Source organism: Mustela erminea, chromosome 12 (genome assembly GCF_009829155.1).
Source record: "Mustela erminea isolate mMusErm1 chromosome 12, mMusErm1.Pri, whole genome shotgun sequence".
In the NCBI taxonomy this organism is placed as follows: domain Eukaryota; kingdom Metazoa; phylum Chordata; class Mammalia; order Carnivora; family Mustelidae; genus Mustela; species Mustela erminea.
The window spans coordinates 17,215,303-17,230,393 of NC_045625.1; the positions used below are offsets into that span (position 1 = coordinate 17,215,303).

Consider the following 15,091-nt stretch of genomic DNA (forward strand, 5'->3'; position numbering starts at 1 on the left):
AAGAAAGGAAGGAAGGAAGGAAGGAAGGAAGGAAGGAAGGAAGGAAGGAAGAAAGAAAAAGAAAGTTAGTTCCATTTATCTTTCATTCATTCATTCTTTAATATTTCTTCAGTGCTGCTTCTTGGCAGACCTTGTGCCTGGTGCTGGGGCACTGCGGGAGACGAGATGTGGACTCTGTCCCCGTGTTGTTCACTCCCCAGTCTGTTCTAGACTTACAGTGTTTCACCATTTTTTTTTTTTTAACCCACTGGTAGACAGTGGAAAGAGGGGCGGGGTAGGCTCATGGTAAAGAACCCAGTCACTGCCATGTGATGGCCCATATCTATTATTTCATGTTAAACTAATTCTGATCAGTTAGGGAATGGCTTATCTAGGCCACTGTGTGGAGATCATGGAGCCCACTGGCCAAGAACGTTAGGATCCGTTGGCAGTGGCTGCTGTGGTGCAGGTAGTGGCGGGGGGAGGCTGCGTATCGTTTCCCCTGCAGCAGGGCGGGGCAGAAGCCGAAAGAACAGACCCACCTTGTGATGTCAGTTCCAGGGGGGAGCTGGGCATGCCAAGCAGGACTGGAAAGATCTAGGCAGGGAGGTGGGGTCTGCCACCACTGAGTGGATCGTCTCAGGATTTCGCCAGTTTGGAGGGGACCAGAGCACTGAACAGATCAGTTAGATGGTGCCCGTCAGACGCCAGGAAGACCTTAGAAGTAGCCAAAGTCATCCCTGGGCTCGCTAGGCACAGCAGTGCTTAGTGTGGAAGCTGCTTTAGCCTGTGAGTCCCCTCTAGCCCTCGCCTCTGCTCCCAGGCCATGCCCCAAGTACCATGTGAAGTTTTCAGTCTCTGGCCTTCAGCTTAATACTTTAACTGCACGCTGCTGTGTTCCTGATAGGTGTGTATTTTAAAAAGCTTCCTTTCTCCCAGTTCACTCTTGGCTTGATAGTCACATATACTGCCCAGCTGTGACCTTGATGCATGTCTTTTTATCTTAATTATGACATAAGAAGTTACCCAGCCTGTAGCTAGCTTGGATAAAGACTTTGTCATTTGGAAGTAAAGTGGAGGTTTTGCAGTCAGATGGACTCAGGTTCAAATCCCAGCTCTGCCTCTTACCAGCTGTGGGATCTTGGGCAAACTGATCACTCTCTAGATCACTTTCTTCCCATACAAAATATAGGCTCTAGCACAGCCCATCAGTGAACTCCTCTAGCACTGAGCTAGACACCTAGTTATTATCTTGATCCAATGCATTCTTCCCACCACAACTGCCACATCTGCTGTGGTAACTGTGTTTCCTTTCCAGGGGTGTGTGTGTGTGTGTGTGTGTGTGTGTATGAGAGAGAGAGAGAGAGACCAACTGAGGGAGGCAAGGAGGGGTCATGAAAACACAGAGAAGTCAGGGCTCCTGGGTGGCTCAGTGGGTTAAAGCCTCTGCCTTCGGCTCAGGTCATGATCCCAGGGTCCTGGAATCCAGCCATGCATTAGGCTCTCTGCTCAGCAGGGAGCCTGCTTCCTCTCTCTCTGCCTGCCTCTCTGCCTGCTTGTGATCTCTGTCTGTCAAATAAATAAATAAAATCTTAAATAGAAAACAAATCACAGAGAAGTAGATAAGTGCAAAACAGAACACACACACAAAAGCGCGCGCACACACACACACACACACACACAAAGGAGAGACAAAGAAAGTGTAGAAGAGAAAAGACATGTAATTAATATGACTTTTCCTAGTTTATAGACTCCATGACCCTGTGAAATGATATTTTCTAGTGAAGGTTACACTGCTCTTGAGTTAAGATTGGGGCAGTCCATGTTATAGAGATGTCCTCAGAGATAAATGCCTGTTGCCACCTTTAAAAGATGTTTTATCTCAATTATAATTTCCCAAGACTGTCCGAGGGAATGAATTTCTACATTTCCATTTGAATTACAGTGCAGGTTTGACTGTCAGCTCAGCATTCCTAGACTATTCTTTAAAGGAGTTCTGACTGCTTGAAAGGCAGCCCAGGAGTTAAGGTGGGGGGCGGAGAAGGTAAAGATAGTCAAATGTCACCTCCTTTTCTGAGGACAGTTGTGGCCAAGGGGCTGATGTGGGCTGGAGAACTCTCCTGGGCTTTCAGTTTCCTGAGGGAGTTTGCTTCAAAGACAACAACCACACATGAAAGCAGTTGTTCTCAGAACTGGGACTGCCTGGCTACTGGTTTACTTCTCTGTAGATTGAATCATCAGGGGGCAGTTTTCAGTTCCCATTTGCTTGACCTTCTGTTAGCGTTTGACAGAGCTGACCACTTCCTGCTTGAGGCACTGTGTTCGCTGCCATTGTCCCAGATCTTCCTTGTGAGTCTCCTGCCTTCCTGCTGGCTTCTTCTCTGTCTGCTTTGCCGGCTGACCCTCTTCTACCCACCTCCATCCATGGGACTTCAGACGACCCTGGCCTGGGCCCCCTCTTCCTGGACACTTCTCTTGTGGGGATTCTGTTATTGTCCCTACATTGTCGACTCCCACTTTACACCTCTCCCTCTAAGCCTTCCCCCAATATTTGCCATTATGGCAGCTCCCTTGCCCACCCAAACTCTGCCCCACACAACCTGGTGGTTTCCCAGCGTTCGAGTGAAATGTGCCATGATCTGTTTGTAGGCAGAACCAGACACCGGAGTCTTTCTTCACATCCTCCCTCCCTCGCGCCCCCCATTTCCCAAATCTTACCCATTTTCATTCCCAGTGAGGGATTGAATTTGCCCACTTCTTTCCGTCTCTCTCCTGGGCCCTGGGTCAAGCGGCCATCGTGGCTTGCCTAGACTCTAGCGCTGGCATTCTACCTGGACTCTTGGCATCCACTCTTTTTTTTTTTTTTTTTTGAAATTTTTATTTTTATTTATTTTTTTCTTATTTCTTTTCAGCATAACAGTATTCATTATTTTTGCACCACACCCAGTGCTCCATGCAATCCGTGCCCTCCCTAATACCCACTACCTGGTACTCCAACCTCCCACTCCCCGCCACTTCAAACCCCTCAGATTGTTTTTCAGAGTCCATAGTCTCTCATGGTTCACCTCCCCTTCCAATTTCCCTCAACTCCCTTCTCCTCTCCATCTCCCCATGTCTTCCATGTTATTTGTTATGCTCCACAAATAAGTGAAACCATATGATAATTGACTCTCTCTGCTTGACTGATTTCACTCAGCATAATCTCTTCCAGTCCCGTCCATGTTGCTACAAAAGTTGGGTATTCGTCCTTTCTGATGGAGGCATAATACTTCATAGTGTATATAGACCACATCTTCCTTATCCATTCGTCCATTGAAGGGCATCTTGGTTCTTTCCACAGTTTGGTGACCGTGGCCATTGCTGCTATAAACATTGGGGTCCAGATGGCCCTTCTTTCCACTACATCTGTATCTTTGGGGTAAATACCCGGTAGTGCAATTCCTCAGCATGCACTCTTGTCCCCCCAGTCCAAACCACACAGCAGCCCCGAGGACACGGGCCAGTCGGTGCTCTCCAGAGAGACAGAACCAACAGGATGGATGGTTGGATGGATGGATGGATGGGTAGATAAAAGTCTCTATTGCATATAATATTCATATATGAGAGAGAGAGAGATTTGTTATGAGGAATTGGCACATGTGATTGTGCAGGCTGAGAAGTTTCAAGCCAAGATCTGTTCAGCAAACTGGAAATTCTGGAGCGCTGATGGTGTAAGTTCCGATACCAAAGCTAGCAGGCTTGAGACCCAAGAAGAACCAATGTTTCCGTTTGAGCCCAAAGGCAAGAAGAGAATGTTGTTCTAGCTCCAACAGTCAGGCAGGAGGAATTCTTTCTTACTCCTGGGGTGGGGGGGGGGGGTCGGCCTTTCTATTCTATTCAGGCCTTTACCTGATTGGCTGAGGCCCAGTGACATAAGGGAGGGCATTCTGCTTTACTCAGTCTGCTGCTGATCTCATCCACAACACCCTCGCGGACACCCTCACAGACACCTCCAGAGTCGTGTTTGACCACATCTCTGAATAGCCCATGGTCCAGTCAAGTTGATGAAGACAATTAACCATTAACAGAAATACCATCATGCTTCTTCTTGGATGAAAACTCCCAGGTCCTTTGCCATTGCTCTGAGGCTAATTTCCAAAATCTTCCCCATAGCCTCAGTGCCCTTCCAGATCCGCCATGTCCCCAGCCAGTCTGCTCCAGGCTGTCTGTCTGTCCGTCACACCCAGCCTCACACAACCCTTCACTATGGCGGCAGTCAGGGATCAGAGCCCGGCCACACTCCTCTAGGCCAGGGTCCCAGCCGGGTGGTGGGAGGTGGTCCCATAGCTCTTTCCCTCCCCCGGCTTCATGGCTTCCACGCAGCCCTGTGTAGGATGCGTCTAGCTCTGAGGTAGTGTTTCCTTGGAGAGTGGGGAGGCCGGAGGAGGTTAAACCTGAGCTGGACGCTCACTTGTCTGCAGCACACCAGAGGAGAGAACTAACTTAATTCTCCTCAGAACCTTGCAAGAAGACGATACAGGATGTGGTTCATTAAACACAAATAGGCCCATGAGACTGCCATTTCCACCAGATGAAATTACCAAAAAAAGCATTTGTTCCCTGGTTTAGATTGAGTCCATCTGGAACGGAACACCCCAGTCGTCTTCCTATTGGTGCGTACCAAGAATAATAATCCTTCGCAGGGCTCCGCGCAGAGCGGCTCACAAAGCACTTTCACATACATTTTTTCATCCAATTTACTCCTCGCACAACAAGCCTGGAAGGGAGGCATTGTTATCTGCATTTTGTGCTTGAGGGGAGCGAGGCTCGAGGCTCGGAAGGGTAAGATGGCCTGAGGGAGTTCCCAGCAGGGAGCTTGGCAGAGCAGGGATTTGAACCCAGGCTGCTTTCATCAGGAGAACCCGTGTTTGTTCCTACCACTGCAGCCTCAGAGAACTCTCTAGATGCTGTTATCAGGCCCAAGGCCACTGTTTGCATTCCTGTTCTGTTTCTCTTATCCACCCTCCAAAGAACAGAAGGAAGCAGACTCAGAGCATAGGCCCTCGGGGTGGGCGGGAGAGGAGATACTCTACTCACCGATCCCCTCTGTGTCACTCGCTTCTCCCTCTTAACTTAGGGGCAGCATTATGAGGCAGAGCCAAACCCAAGAACGTCAGAGCTGGAAGGAACCTTGGCACTCCTTGAGCCAGGGTGAGCTTCTCTTTGTGGGCTAGTTTTGATTACAAGGTAGTAGCCACCTGAAGTGCTCCCTGAAAGAAATTCTGGGTCAGGCAGGACCAGGCTTGGTGACAAGAATGCAGCAGTCACTTAGCAACACCAATCGTGGCTGTGAGAGGAAGAAACTCTTGGGTAAGGTGTTTCCCATCCTCAGCCAGGCTGGCTGTTCCCATTCAACAGATGGGAAAGTTGAGGTCAGCTTATGCAATCGCTTAGGACCTGCAGTGGCGAAGGGGGAAATTTAATAACCATTAGCAGCGTTTTTGTTTTGTTTTGTTTTGGTTTTGGTCTTTACCCTCCTGAAAACTCAGAGCATTTTCAAAGACCCTGGTTCCCCAAGCCTCCCACATCCTCAAAGATGGGAGCGTCACTGGTTGGCAGACCGCACGTCTTCTTATTTTAGGGTACACATGCACACGCAGATCTGTCACTCCCTGAAGCACGAGAGGCTGCCCCGCTAGTCCTTCCACTTAGGGAACCGTAAGAGATTGATGCTGTTGTAAACTAGTTACTCTGATTCTAGTCAGACGGGAGCCAAAAACACTCTTGTTCCCCTATCCCAGTCCTATTCCCAGGAAAGTGATAGAGGGACTGAGGGAGTCCGGTGGGACCCTTCTCTCTCAGCAGTCTTGCACTAAGAATGTGGAATTTCCCTGGGGATGAATGGGGGCTTTTGTCTTTTCTCTGTCTTCAACCCCTTAGTGAGAAGAAGGTCTGGAGGGAACCCAGGTGCACAGAGGGGCGCTTTTGCCTTCCCCAGGACCTCAGCAGCAGGCAGAACCTACCCCCCCGAGAGCAGTCTCACCCACCGAGCCCACTGCACAAGGGCACCTTCCTTGCCACCCTCTCTTGTCCTTCCTTCATCCCTTTTCATTACTCCATCTTTCCACGCTGTGTCCAGCGCCTACTGTATGTCTGGATTAGGGGCAGAGGCTGTCAAGGTGAATGAGACCCACTTCCTGCTCTCAGTAGGCTCACAGTCCAATGGGAAAGACTAACCAGCGAACTTTTAATAAAGGCTATGACAGAAGAAAGCGTGTGTGTGTGTGTGTGTGTGTGTGTGTGTGTGTGTGTGTGTAGGGTTAGGAGTGGAGGAAGCCAGGCTGGGAGACTGGTCCCTAACCATGTAGGGTGGGTGGGAATTTCCCCGGAGGAGAAGACATCTAGACATCTCGGCAGAACCCTGGAGGGTGTGGGTATTTACCACCCGGGTGGTGGAGGTGGATTGCAGGGGACAAGACGCAAATCTGGAGGTGTGAAAAAGCCTGGTGAATGCTGAGTCCTCTCAGACCGGTTGGGAGCAGTAGTTCCTGGATGTTACCAGGTGTTTTTGAGGGATGTCACTGGCCTCTTTTTTCCATCTTCGAATGTCTCTGTGCCTCAGTCTTCAAGTCGTCAGAGAAAGTGCCATTGCCTCTGTCCCCAGCTGAGTACTCTCATGCATGGGAGAGGCTGCGTCTCCAAATGCCTCCAGAGAAGTCAAATCATCGGGCCCGTTTCAGAAGTCCCCGGGGAATAGTCAGAAGAGCATCTGACCCTTTCAGGTTGTCGTGAAGATGGGATGAGATCATGTGATTAGTTGGGTTATAGTAGGAACTCGACACAAATCAGTCATTGTTACCCACTCCTTATCAGAGGAGTACCCGTCACCAAATACCAACAGCACATCAGATGTGTGTGCGTCATCTGTCCCATTTGCCAGATATGTGATGCAGGACAAGGCATGTTGATTTTGAGTCTCAGTGTATCTTTAAGATGGGTATAGTGATGCTTGCTTCACAGTATTGTTATGAGAATGAACTGAAACAATGATTATAAAGTGATTACCGCTGCACCTGGCATACAAGAAATACTCGGGAAGTGCGAGCTATTATTATTAACATTTATTATTGTGAGACACAATCGAGTCAGTGGCGATTATTATCACCATCAGTTTTCTAAAACAAAAGACATAATGGTGTAGCTCTTTCCAGTCCTGAATAGAGAAGCCTAAGATAAACCTAAAGTCATGGCCGTTTCTCACTCAGTGATTGGCCAACTTGAATTTGAGTCCTGCCTGAACCTGGGGGGTGGGAATAGAAAGCAGATTGATCAGAAAGCTCAGCCTGGAGCCCAGCAGTGGGGCACGGGGTTGCCTGTTTGCACAGCTGGATGCTGAGTTCGGAATGCACCCGAGGAATGTGCAAGGCTGCGTGTGTTGGGGGAGGGGATGGTAGAGGAGCAGGCAGCAGTGTCTGATGTGTACGGCGTTCTTAGTATGGACCAGTTAATCACATGATCTTATCTTGGGCTTCATAAGAACCCCCATGAAGTCCAGGGTATCATGTCTATCTTCCAAAGGACAAAACTGGTCTAGCTTAAGGTCTCATGGCTGGTAATAGGCAGAGGCAGGATTCTATCCCAGGACTGTGTGACTCCAAGGTCCCCATGCCCTGATCCATCCCTGTAAGAAAAGGTGCCACATGCTGAGAACCACTCTGTGCCCGCAGGCGCCCTGGGCACTTCAGGTGCACGATCTCATTTATTCCTCGCAGCGACCCTCTAAAGCTGGTGCCTTTCTGCCTTGGAAACTGAGAATCAGGAGGTGCTGGATGGGAAGGGGGATATATATAACCCAAAGGCATATATAGCCCGTTGAGGTACTTGCTGGTTTCCTTTCTTTCTTTCCTTGCTCCCGCCCTCTCACCATTTACGTTTTGCTGTTACTTAACCACAGTGGGCACTCCAAAAAGAGTGTTCTGTCTCAGAGGCATTTCTCTTCCTTCTAAAACAGGTAGAAGTCGTTGATCAGGAAGAGTGAAAAAAGAGGCAGACAGATCAGCAGGATTCCAGCCTGCCTGGTGTTGGTCAGTGGGCTTGAGACCCTTGTTTTCTGGCGACCCTCTGGCTCTGGGTCAGGGTCCAGGCTTTGATCCAGGCCTTAGAGATTGACTAGACTATCGATCCACTTGGTTGTTTTTATCTGACACATAAGCCCTAGATCCCAAGCATTCCTCCTTGAGATCCTTGGCGTCTGCATTTCTCTGTTTCACATTTCACAGGTGCCCAAGGAGATAGAAAGATCCTTTTAGAGATCTTAGCCCAAGCAGTCCCTGAGGTCGGGAGCATCAGAATCACTGAAATTTACAGCTGGAAAGATCCTTAATTCAATAAATCTATTAATATAGATGGTGAAACGGGTAATGAGAAACTTGCTCAGAGGGAACTATAGATCAGTGACAGGGTCAGGAATCAAACCAGCTCCCCTTTCTCGCTCCTCCTCCCACGAAGGTGTGCTAAGAGGCAATTCAGGAGGCCCTGTGCCAAAGGTATCTCCTTTTTATTTGTGATTGCTTTATTGAGATACAGTTTACATACCATGCATCACGTATTGAAGGTATCTTTTCGAGCCTTCTCTTCCAGTGGTGGTTTTGCACAAAGATAAGATTTAGGGTTTCCAGAAAGAAACACAACTTTTCATGACTTTATTGTTGAGAAGATTCTCCAAGGAAAATGAAATCTGAGGTAACCACTCCTCCCTCCTTTCAATTACATCCCATTTTCTGTTGCAGCTTGCTCTCCGTGATTCAGGGAGGCAGCTGGGGGGAGGGGCACAAGGTGGCACAGCCAGCTGGTGCTAAATGTGACACAAAGTGTTCATTTTTACCAATATATGAGCTAGGCTGCCCCCCCCCCTTGCCCTGGTTTTGTCCAGCAAGTTTTAGTGCCTTCTCCGTGTGAATGCAGCAGTAAATTAAATGTGGCTCTGCCTTCACGGAGCTCAGTCCAGACGTGGAGAGAGACAGGTAATAAGGAAATCACAATGCAATGTGTAAACGCTAGGAGGGAAGGAAGTGCCGAGTGTGGCCCGGGCACCCGACTCAAACTGTGGGATGGCTCTGGAAGGGACTCTCAGAAAACCAGCAGGAGGCAAGATTTGGGTAACCTAGGTGGTTAAGGAGAGGGAAAGTATCAAGGGGCAAGAAAAGCATGTACATAAAAGGGCCCTGAGATAAGAGGGGGAAAAAAAGTGTATGGAGCAGTCTGCTAGGAAACAGGACCGAGATAAACGCAGGAAGAGAGAGGGGCAGAGGCCAAATCCCACTGAATGTGTGGACCACGTTAAGAAAGTGTCCTTTACTAGGAGCAAATTAAGGTCACTGAAAGATTCTATTAATATTATTTGCATTTTAAAATTTGATTCTAGCTGGTGCAGGGTAGGGCTTGACTTGGGCTTGAAGGAATGCTAGATTGGAGTCAGGAAGATCAGTTAGGAAGTCGCAGCCTTGTTTCAGGAGAAAAATAATAGCAGCTTAACATTTAGTAGTCATGCAGCGGAAGGAAAAAAAAAACGGGTGAGAAATGGTGGCACTGAAGTGTTTCTTAAAGTAGAACAAAAGAACAGCAGGTGTTGGAGAGCTGAGCTCAGGTTTGAGTATGTTGAGTCTGAGGTTTCTCAGGGACATTTTCATTGAACATAGCAGCCCACAGCTGACAAGGTAGTTGGCAATACCATGTGGGCAGCTGGACATATACTGGTGTGGTGATCCAAAAAAAAAAGGTAAGAACTGAAAATGCAGGTTTGGGACCTAGTTGTGTAGGTAAATCATCACCACAGAAGACAAAGCTCCCAGTATAAAAATACAGTTCCCCCTGTTCCCCTTGTGCAACTTGTTTCCTCCTGGAGCAACTTACACACACACACACACACACACACACACACACACTCCACACCCAGTATTGTTTCTGACCTCTGACTTAGAGAGGCTTTGTTTCATTCATAGAGGCTGTCCACACTTCTCCTTTCTGGCCGGCTTTTACTTACATAAAATGTTATGGGACTCTGAGGAACAGTCCTTATGCGTAGTACATAGGCTGGAGTTAACACCTCCCAGTTCATGGAGGGAAACAGGCCTAGGCAGCCATCATCACCAGAGCAGAAGGAATGAATATATACTTCTAAGGTTTTGGCTTCATTATTTGCACCTTCCATTTGGCCTAGAGTTCAATAGTGAGCCTTTATGGAAGGTCCAGAGATAGTGCCCATTTGTGCACGTGTCACACATTTCCTCCCATCAGTGTAAGTTTCATTCTCCTGTATCTAACCCCTGAGTCAAGGATCAGGTGAGACAGGCATACCTACCTGTTCCCTTTCCTCCCTCCGAGCCATGATATTTCCAGTTTATTTCTAACACATTAACAGAAGCATTAGATTTATTCAGCAAGTTCCAGATCCTTGGACTTGAGAGGTTTTTTAGTTCAAATATGATGTGTCTTTTCACAAAAACACATTGTCTTATTCATGTGGTTGCTCATAAATTACATTCATGAAAACTAATTTGTCATATTGTGAAGTTGTTTTAACATTTATCTCCAAACATTTGTGGTCACTTGAAAGTAGTGGGATGGACTCCAGCCTGGAATGTGGTTCAGAGGAAGGAACACACCCAGATACAAAAGGATTTAATGCTCACATAATGAAGCTTTCTGCTCTCAAGGAGGTCCAAGGTGGCTTGAGAAAACAAGGAGGGGACACGGGCTTGGCTTGTGTATAATGCATTGGTACGGGTGTGGAGCAGGGTTGAGGTGGGTTGCCATGGTCCGAACTTCCCTCTGCCACCAAAGTTTGCCAGATGAGGGGTTAATGGGGAAGGGGGGAGAATGGTCGGGCTTGAATGCTGTCAGAATTCAAGCATCAAGTATGGAAGTCAGAATTTTTATTACAGTTCGCTCTGGATGTTTGACTACTGAAGTGTGCCATGTTTCATTTAACTGAACTTGAACTTGTGTAAGTAAAGCAATATGGTACTCTGTGAAGGCTGCAGTCTGAAAGTGGTAGGGGAAATGAAAATTCTACTAAATGCCTTGTATTAAGAGCCTAACATTATGTATTTTGAGAAGTGAAACGAGTGCGTTGGTCTCTATCAATAATGTCTGGGACTCTGAAGGTGGTAAGTGTCTTAGTGAGGCATTTTATTATGGATTTAGTATGTGTAAAGATAGGTGCAATCTTGATTTATGTTTTAGGTTGTCTGTGACACAAGAAATTCCCAGAAATCTTTTCCCTGAACAGTCTACCTTGGATAGGGAATTGTTGCTGCCATTGGCTGGACCAAAAGAGTACATCACTGGCAATGGCCCAAGAGTCTGTAGAGATGGGGCTGACTGTTGGCCAGGGCACCCAGGGAAAGAAGACACTCAGGGCATGAAGTCTGGCTACTTGTGCTGACTCTCAGGTCCTGTCCCGTTATCAGGAACATTCCAGTGAAGGGCGGAAAAGTCGCAGCTTTCCAGCAAACTCCATCACATATGATGGTGATGATAGCACCTATGAAGTATATAAACTGCTTCTCACTTGGTGGATCCCAGGGAACTCCTCAGATAGCCAAGGGGTCTGGAAAAGGAGGGGTCCTTCTCCAGCACCATGGCACCTGGCAGAGAACTGAGGATGGAGGGGCACACTATCCTACAGGGTGCTGCTTCCATGACCCAAGGCATAACGGGCAGCTAGGGACGGACTGCCACAGGCTCAGTGTCTGTGACAACCAGTGTTTGTTTCTAGGAGAGTCCAACATGCAGCCAGTACTCGTACTCTAATGCCTTATGTTAATTTTTGTAATTATTTAATGAATATTGACCTGGAGGAAAAATTATTTTATGCTAGCCATCTATAGGAATAGCTAAACAAGCCTATTTGTTTTAAAATTCACATACATATGTATATACATATACATATACATAATTATACATAAAATACATAAAGATATTTTTAATTATATATATAAAATTTTGACTCCATTTAACTTCTCAAAAAGTGTCAAGATGGCATCCTGACTACTTTAATCAAATAACAAGCTTTCAGGCTTTCTGTGCAGCTTTCCTTCTGGGATACAATACTGTGAGTTTTGCCTCTGCCCCCTCCAGCAATCCCACTCTTCCTCCAGTAGGTTTTTCATTAAGAAGCTGAGCAGGGCCACTGTATCCCCAACACAGGTCTGCAATTGGCCCCAGCATTAACTTGAAAATTTTACATCAGTGCACCATGAGGGGATGTCTGCCTCCTACAATGGAAGTCCCATTTCCTGAGCCCCTCACATTTTCTGAATTCGGTACTTTTACATATGTTATCCCATTTATAGGTTTTAATTCTTACAACAGCACTTTAAAACATAAACTGCCTTTGGCTTCTACCAGATGAGGAAACTATAGTTCAACAGAGTGACAATAGCTAGTAAATGACCCACGGTTACAGTAAGTCGGGTATAGTAAGGGATTGGACCAAAGTGGGGCTGATTATTACAAAGTGCGGGTTCTTTCTACTACTTGAAATACAATACAATTCTGGCAAGAATTATGCAAAAACACTGAGGCAAAACTCAACAATTCTAATTAGTTAACAATTAAAATCATAGAGCTAAAAGGAATTTTCTGATGATCGTAGTCTAACCTCTTTCTAGACAGGGAAACTGAAGCACAGGTATGTTGATCACCTGAGGCCATACAGGTAGGTTGGAGGCAGAGCTGTGATTCTGACCTAGACCGAATCCAGTGACTTTTCCACTAGAATATATTGCCAGTCCCAGAGCTGGCTCACTAACTTCAGACTTAGCCAAGGTAGCATGAATATTAATGATATTGACAAGATATAGCCATAGGTCTGGAGTCTAAGTGCGCATTTTGCTGAACAGCTCTCTTCCTCACCACTGCCCTGCTTGTAAAATTCATCCAGGCAGCTGCTGTAATTTGTTTTGCGATCCCTTGAGGGGCTGTATGTCCTGAGTACAAATCAACAGCCTAGTCAGGTGCAAGAGAAAGCCCTGAGTTTCCTGCTAGGCTCTGCCTTCCACTTCCCTCCTACAGAGCTGGGTAACACTTCACTTTTAAGAGGCCATTAATTAGTACTAGATTAAAAGTACAGCTACTTAAGCATGACTTGCCTTACCCACAGGAACACTGTAGGACTCCAGCCAAGTTTATCCTACTGACTGGAATAATAGAGCATCCCTCTGTGGACTATCTCAGGCTGTAGCACATTGGGTGACCCTTACAACCCCATGTAGTGACCCTTACAACCACTCGGGTAGTGCCTATCCCTGACCTTTGAGGAAGTCCAGGTAAATATGACACTAGATTTCAAATATCTTAGACAGGAAAAATGGAAATAATTTGAAAAAGTAGGCACATGAACATCATTTATCATTATATTACTTTTTTTTTTTTTTCTTTTCCGGGCACTTGGCATAGTGCCTGGCCCACAGTAGGTACTCAACAAGTATTGAACGACTCATTTCTCCAAAACCGTAAATTCTATATAATTACGCAGAACGATAAAGGGAAGCCAGGACTTAACCCCCCGTAAGTCATTTGTTTGCCTTTAGTTTCTCAAATACCTTATTAAAGAACTTACCTACGAATACCTTTTTATCCAATGTAAGGGAGCTGTGTTAAGAAAACTAAGATTAGTGGACGCTTATCGTCATTAGCAAGTCAAGTAAATGAGAGCCAATTCAATACCTGAGGATATATATATTCTATGTTAGGTAGCATGCAAATTGCTCACAGCAATTTATACAGTAATAGAAATGTGAAATAGGGAAGAGTGGTAATAAAAAGGAACAGGTGGCCCAGGAGGAGGAAATCCTGGAGAAAAGTTCCAATTGGCAAGTAGGGAAGGAACATGCAAGAGGGAAAGTATCATTTGGAGGGCTTGGATAACCTCACACCACTTGTTCGAACAACTCAAGGAAAAGAAGGGAGTCCTAGCTACTACTTACTGAGTATGCCCCGTCCTTTCCCATCTCTTACCTCACATCTTAAACCCTTCCTTTGGAAGATCATTTTCATCATTTCCCAGAAGGAGAAAGGTGAAATGCCTGGCCCAGGGCCACACAGAAGACAAGCAACACTAGAGTTTAATGGTTCTCAGAAAGTGTTCTGTAGATTCACAGGAGTTTTGCAAGGGTGCACAGGCTAGGTGAGGGAGCCCATTCTGCAGGCCCATGAACCTGCTTCAACGAGAGAAGCTGGTCTCTGATCTGCTTTACATAATAGACTTGCACTTAAGACTTTATTCGAATCAGGGCACCATTTGTTATAAATAAAAAACAATCAACAAAAACTGCTATAATCGAGGAAACTAGTTTCCTGGGGCTGTACGATGTATGTAATGCAGTCAACATGGTAGATAATTGAAAAGTGACTGCACTAAGCACAGCCTAAAATATTCACATTGAAGAAATAAAAACATTCAGACAACACTTATGACCCTTTTGGGTCAGCGGAGGCTGCTGTAGTTGAGGACCGAGGCACGAGTGTGGCTCAACAGTGGGTAGCCCTAAATGCCGAATACCCGTAGTGATCGAAGGCGCTGTCTTCCAAAAGCATCGGCTAGAAGGATTCCGGCCCCATGACGTCCACAATAAACATTTCTGTGCTGCAAACTCTGTGCCAGAAGCCTCAACCAATGTTATTACCTTAGCAAGCCCCCCACTGACAGCAAGGACAGATCCCGAATGCCAGGTGCTATCACAGATAAAGTGGCTCTAATAACTAGTGTTGTTCTTTGTGATGCACTTTTAATTGGATCAATTTCCTCTCAATTATACAGTCCTCGGAAAGCAGATGATGAAACCAATTTCATCTTCAGAACATGGGGCTTTCTCCAGGTAAAAAGTGCAAGATAAGCTAGTTGGACCTCACACCAATTATTTCCCTTCCTATTCTTTGGCAGCTATTACAACAGAAGCCAAAAAAAACCAATGCCACCACCGAAAAACAAACAATACAATTCTGAGTAGCCCAGCTGAGCAGATTTTGTTTCTTTTAAAAAGCAAGGTGATAGTTCTTTGGCTTGCCATCAGCCCGGCACCTAAGGAACAAACTATGTTGCTTAGTAAAACTAAAGCTGGAGGATCCT

The 15,091-nt window shown here is 46.4% G+C and overlaps 1 protein-coding gene across 3 annotated transcripts in view; it reads left to right on the forward strand.

The window, feature by feature from the left end:
- ASTN2 (astrotactin 2) overlaps nucleotides 1-15,091 on the forward strand; it is an 854,980-nt gene that overhangs the window by 625,236 nt on the left and 214,653 nt on the right. The gene's annotated exons all lie outside the window — the stretch shown is intronic.